This window comes from Triticum dicoccoides, chromosome 4B (genome assembly GCF_002162155.2).
Source record: "Triticum dicoccoides isolate Atlit2015 ecotype Zavitan chromosome 4B, WEW_v2.0, whole genome shotgun sequence".
Classification (NCBI taxonomy): Eukaryota; Viridiplantae; Streptophyta; class Magnoliopsida; order Poales; family Poaceae; genus Triticum; species Triticum dicoccoides.
The window spans coordinates 675676135-675683147 of NC_041387.1; positions in this window are offsets into that span (position 1 = coordinate 675676135).

Genomic DNA, 7013 nt, shown 5'->3' on the forward strand with positions numbered 1-7013 from the left:
TTCAACATAAGCGGTAGGAACAATAGGATCACTATAGGTAATAGTCTTTTCTTCGACTATAATAGGTGAAACTACTTTCACTTCAATAGGAGGATTATATTTAAACCACTTCTCTTTAGGGAGATCAACGTGAGTAGCAAAAGATTCACAAAAAGTAGCTACTATCTCAGAGTCAAGTCCATACTTAGCGCTAAATCCACGAACAGTATCCATAAAAGATTTAACACAATCGAACTTAGGTGTCATACCTGACTCCTTACCATCATCGGAACCCCAATCTTCAAAAATAATGTATGGAAAAGAAGCACTGAGGATAAATAGTAAGAATCTTACCATCCTTCCTAAATAGATGTGACTGTAGTTCATTATGAACACTATTGGTCGCACATTTCAGTACTAACATTTCTAAATGCAGGAAGAAAATTTGTCTTGACAGTATCAAGATCCTCAAGCCATGAAACATAATGACTGAGCTCCTCGCAGTTGAGTTCAGCCCCAGGACAGTATACGGTCATGTCTACCAAGCGCTGGACATGTTTGCTTGCATCGAAATAAGCTGACAATACAAATTAGTTGTTAACTATTTTTGAATAAACAATATCAAAGACATAAATATGGTTGAGAAACTTACATAATGGTATAACTGGAGGCGTCTGCACATCGACCCAGATGTCGGTATTACCTTCAATATCATCTTCCGGACGAATATCAAAGGTGATAACCATATCAGGCTCAAATGCATAAGTCTTGCATAGTGCTCGCCATGTTTTGCATCCAAAATAGGTGTAGTCGTCTGAATTGTATAATTTTGCATGGAAAATATAACCATGCTCGGTCTTCAAGTAAACTTTCTTTTCCTCCCTAGTATGACTGAAACCTATCTTATCCAATACAAAAACTCTTGCATGGCAGGGGATATGCTAGTAGAATAGTAAAAAAAATATAAGTTGAAGCAAATGAAGCAGATGTCATGCTTAATTACGAAAAAAGACTTGTCGTTGTGACTTACTGTATCCACTTCGAAGTTCTCGTCCAGCTTGATGCCGAATTGCCTATCATCATCTAGGAAGATTCCGTCGCACAGGCCGTGCTCGTCTTCGCAGTATTTGCAAATACCGAAATCCTTTTCGTCGTCAGACATTTCCTATGTTCATAGTTAAAACATTAATTGAAAATCGATCGAAGACAACTACAAGGATACTCAACACACAAATCTGAGGCACTCGATATTTCCTACATATTCCGGCACAAGTCATGCCAAAATTCACGGAAAAATCCGGCATGACCTTTGCTAAAATAGGACATATCGAGCGCCTGAAATTTGCCGGAACGGAAATGAATCAACACTGCGGCAAAACATAGGCCACTCGGAGGTGTAACCTATAAACATGACCGGCCACTTGGATATTGAGAAACACAACATATACATTTCAAAATATCTTATAGGACTCAAATTAGCATGCATTCAATAAGCAAAAGTAAATCATCTGATGCGTCTGTACATCGTCGAATATTATCACTAATACATCACGAATAGTGTCATACATATAACATCACTAATACAACTAAAACCCTAGCACACGACGGGTATCGGCGCGGCGGTGGACACCCACAGAGAAGAAACTATCACGGGAACATAGCTCCAGTGAGATCCCTGGAGAACCTGCCATGTATTGGAGAACAACCTGTGCTCCAACGCAAACAAGTAGCGACGGACGTGCGCGTTCCTCGAGTTCTACCAGCTCCAGCCGCACCACCTCACCCCCAACACGATGGTGCTGCTGTTGGCCTTCATGTCTCTGTGCGAGGGCTTCCTCGGCGTCCTCCCCACCATCGAGCTCTGGGGGGAGTTCTTCCAATCAAAGCTCGGCACGGCCGTCGCCGGCGTGCCGGCTCAGTGTGGCGCCTTCATCGCCATAAGGCGGTCCGTCGCCGACAGCCCCTTTCCCGCCATCGCGCTGATCCAGACGGTGAAGCTCTGGCAACGGTCTTACTTTTACGTAAAGAACGTTGCCCTGAATGGCGACTACGCCAACTTGCCGGCTTATGTAGCCGGCCCGCCGGCTGGGAGGCCGGCCACATGGTCCTACCGGGCCAGATCGCTGACGCCGGCTGGATACCTCTCCGTCATACGGAGTGACAAATCCTAGTCTCGATTCGTGTCAACCCAACAGAGACTTTCAGAGATACATGTAGTGTACCTTTATAGTCACCCAGTTACGTTGTGACGTTTGGTACACCCAAAGCACTCGTACGGTATCCAGGAGTTACACAATCTCATGGTCTAAGAAACTGATACTTGACATTATAAAAGCTTTAGCAAACAAACTGCACGATCTTGTGCTATGCTTAGGATTGGGTCTTGTCCATCACATCATTCTCCTAATGTTGCGATCCCGTTATCAATGACATCCAATGTCCATAGTCAGGAAACCATGAATATTTGCTGATCAACGAGCTAGTCAACTAGAGGCTCACTAGGGACATGTTGTGGTCTATGTATTCACACATGTATCACTGTTTCCGGTTAATACAATTATAGCATGAACAATAGACAATTATCATGAACAAGGAAATATAATAATAATCATTTTATTATTGCCTCTAGGGCATATTTCCAACAGTTTTAGCATAGGTTCCTGTTTAAGGAACACTTCATCTATTTCCCGTCTTTCCTTCATAAACATTTCGTTTTCATGGTCTAGCAAATATTGTTCTAATGGATCAGTAGGAGGTACGACAATGGAAGCAAGACCAATAATCTCATCCTTACTAGGTGATTCTATATCACGAGGTTGTCTAAGAAACTTAGCAAAATTAAACTCATGAGACATACCCTCTGAGCCAATTGTAACAGTATCCTTTTCACAAGCAATCCTAGCCTTAACCGTGTTCAAGAAGGGTCTACCGAAAATAATGGGACAAAAATCATCTTGTGGGGAACCATGAACAAGAAAATCAGCAGGGTATTTAACCTTCCCACACAAGACTTCAATATCTCTAACTATCCCAACTGGTTTAATGGTATCCCTATTAGCAAGCTTAATAGTAACATCAATGTCTTCTAATTCAATGGGTGCAATGTCGTGCATAATTTCTTTATAAATATCATAAGGTATCGCACTAGCACTAGCACCCATATCACATAAGCCATGATAACAATGATCTCCTATTTTAACAGAAATAACAGGCATGCCTACGACAGGTCTACGTGTCTTAGTATCAGGTCTAGCAATATTAGCAGTCTCACCCAAGAAAGAAATAACATGCCCATCTAAGTCCTCATCCAAGAGATGTTTAACCATAACAATACTAGGTTCAACATTAATTTGCTCAGGAGGTGTATAAGTCCTAGTATTACTCTTACAAACAACAGTCGAAGCTTTAGCATGATCCTTTATCCTAACAGGAAAAGGAAGTTTTTCAACGTAAGCGGTAGGAACAATAGGATCACTATAGGTAATAGTCTTTTCTTCGACTATAATAGGTGAAACTACTTTCACTTCAATAGGAGGATTATATTTAAACCACTTCTCTTTAGGGAGATCAACGTGAGTAGCAAAAGATTCACAAAAAGTAGCTACTATCTCAGAGTCAAGTCCATACTTAGCGCTAAATCCACGAAAAGCATCGGTATCCATAAAAGATTTAACACAATCGAACTTAGGTGTCATACCTGACTCCTTACCATCGTCGGAACCCCAATCTTCAGAGTTGCATTTAATTCTTTCCAATAAGTCCCATTTGAAATCAATAGTCTTCAGGATATAATAACCAGCATAGGAAGCACTGCTAGGGAAAAGGCTAGCAGCAGCGCAGGTTTTAGGTGTATCAGTAGCGCGGGCAGGCACGCTACTAATAAGGCGCTACAGCTATTGCTTAGCAGTAGCGCGGGCCCGCACGCGCTACTGCTAGAACAAATAGCTGCAGTAATTGTTCAAGCCCACGCTACTGCTAATGTAACTACTGGCAGCGTGTTTTCCGTCCATCGCTACTAGTATTCTTTTTTTATTTTTTTATTTTTAGTGTATTTATGCGCCATCGTACAAATATTGGTACAATACCAGTTATGAGGTTTACATCATTATGTCCATAACAGTGTGTCAAATGAAGGTGGATTAGGTTCAAGTGGAGGCAATATGTGGTGCATGTCAAAAGTATACTACTAATCCAAACTTGATCTAGTTTGGACTAGTAGTACTTTCGATGTGCACCACATGTTGCCTCCACTTGAATCTAATCCGCTAGCACAAGCTATTTAATCATCATCATAGTCATTAACACCAACAGTATTTATTTAATCACCACTAACACTAGCTAATAATAATCATCATAGTCATTACCACCAACACTAGCTATTTTATCATCATAGTAATAGTGTAGCACATCATCATCCTCAAACTCATTTCTAGCTAGCTAATCACTCCTGCTGCTCTCTCTTAGGTAAAATAACATAAAACATGTATAGCTCTCCTCCTTGATCTAGTTGGAGCATGCAGATGAACATGTCTCCTAATCGTGCGTAGCGCATCTGTTTGCTGCCCCCCTAGTACTTCTCTGCGCTCCCCCATCACATATTTGGTCCAGTCTTGCACTATTAAGCATCCGTCGCTAATTTTGAATGCACTAAAGTAATCTATAGGATATCTTGGCCGTAAGCTGATAATACTCATGGTACCTTTAGTCTCGATCCCATAAGGCACAACATTCATCGGGAGTCCCTGTTGAAGAACATCGTATGGTAACATACTTAGCAATGAAGTTTATCTTCAAAAATAATATATGGAAAAGATGCACTGAGGATAAATAGTAAGAATCTTACCATCCTTCCTAAATAGATGTGACTGTAGTTCATTACGAACACTATTGGTCGCACATTTTCAGTACTAACATTTCTAAATGCAGGAAGAAAATTTGTCTTGACAGTATCAAGATCCTCAAGCCATGAAACATAATGACTGAGCTCCTCGCAGTTGAGTTCAGCCCCAGGACAGTATACGTTCATGTCTACCAAGCGCTGGACATGTTTGCTGGCATCGAAATAAGCTGACAATACAAATTAGTTGTTAACTATTTTTGAATAAATAATATCAAAGACATAAATATGGTTGAGAAACTTACATAATGGTATAACTGGAGGCGTCTGCACATCGACCCAGATGTCGGTATTACCTTCAATATCATCTTCCGGACGAATATCAAAGGTGATAACCATATCAGGCTCAAATGCATAAGTCTTGCATATTGCTCGCCATGTTTTGCATCCAAAATAGGTGTAGTCATCTGAATTGTATAATTTTGCATGGAAAATATAACCATGCTCGGTCTTCAAGTAAACTTTCTTTTCCTCCCTAGTATGACTGAAACCTATCTTATCCAATACAAAAACTCTTGCATGGCAGGGGATATGCTAGTAGAATAGTAAAAAAAATATAAGTTGAAGCAAATGAAGCAGATGTCATGCTTAATTACGAAAAAGACTTGTCATTGTGACTTACTGTATCCACTTCGAAGTTCTCGTCCAGCTTGACGCCGAAGCGCCTATCATCATCTAGTAAGATTCCGTCGCACAGGCCGCGCTCGTCTTCGCAGTATTTGCAAATACCGAAATCCTTTTCGTCGTCAGACATTTTCTATGTTCATAGTTAAAACATTAATTGAAAATCGATCGAAGACAACTACCAGGATACTCAACACACAAATCCGGGGCACTCGATATTTCCTACATATTCTGGCACAAGTCATGCCAAAATTCACGGAAAGATCCGGCATGACCTTTGGTAAAATAGGACATATCGAGCGCCTGAAATTTGCCGGAACGGAAATGAATCAACACTCCGGCAAAACATAGGCCACTCGGAGGTGTAACCTGCAAACATGACCGGCCACTTGGATATTGAGAAACACAACATATACATTTCAAAATATCTTATAGGACTCAAATTAGCATGCATTCAATAAGCAAAAGTAAATCATCTCAGGCGTGTGTACATCGTCGAATATTATCACTAATACATCACGAATAGTGTCATACATATAACATCACTAATACAACTAAAACCCTAGCACACGACGGGTATCGGCGCGGCGGTGTACACCCATAGAGAAGGAACCATCACGTGATCATAGCTCCAGTGAGATCCCTGGAGAACCTGCCAGGTATTGGAGAACGACCTGTGCTCCAACGCAAACAAGTAGCGACGGACATGCGCGTCCTCCTTACTAACACGGTGACGCACCACCTTCGCGGAGTCCTCGAGCCTCTGGACCATCACTGGCCCACACGACCGCCACCAAAGAAGGTTCGGGTCAATGACAGGCTGGCTCCTCACCAACCCGCGCCCCCCGGTAGGTAGCGCCTCCCAGTACCACCCCGGCGGAGCCCAGTCCCGTACATGGCTGATCTGGTCAAGCAGGTGTTGTCCTCCGCCGACTCGACGACGAGGATGCGGGATAGGCATCATCCACGTCGAGGCGGGAAAAATTACTTTAACTAAAAAATAGCAACAAGTTCTTACTAACTAGTTCTATTAATTCAACTAGTTCTTACTAAAAATAAACTTACTATAAGTAAAAATATTCTAGTACCTAATTAGTACCTAGTTCTTACTAACTACTCTCTCCGTTCCGATTTACTCGTCGTGGTTTTAGTTCAAATTTGAACTAAAACCATGACGAGTAAATCGGAACGGAGAGAGTAGTTAGTACCTAGGAACTAGTTCCCTAATTACCATATAAGTATCCATTTTTAACTAGGGTTCATACTACCTAATTAAATAGGGTTACTACTAATTGTAATTAACTAACTAGCACTAAAAATAGCCTATGGTTCATACTAACTAGCACTAAATAGCTAGGGTTCATACTAAATAAACAAGAGGGATCGGAAGGGGAGAGTGCTTACAGAGGGCGGGGAGAGAGATGGGGTCCGGGGAGACGGCGGCACCTAGGAACGGCGAGGCGGGGTCAGGGGAGACGGCGGCGAGGCGGGGTCGGGGGAGACGGCGGCAAGG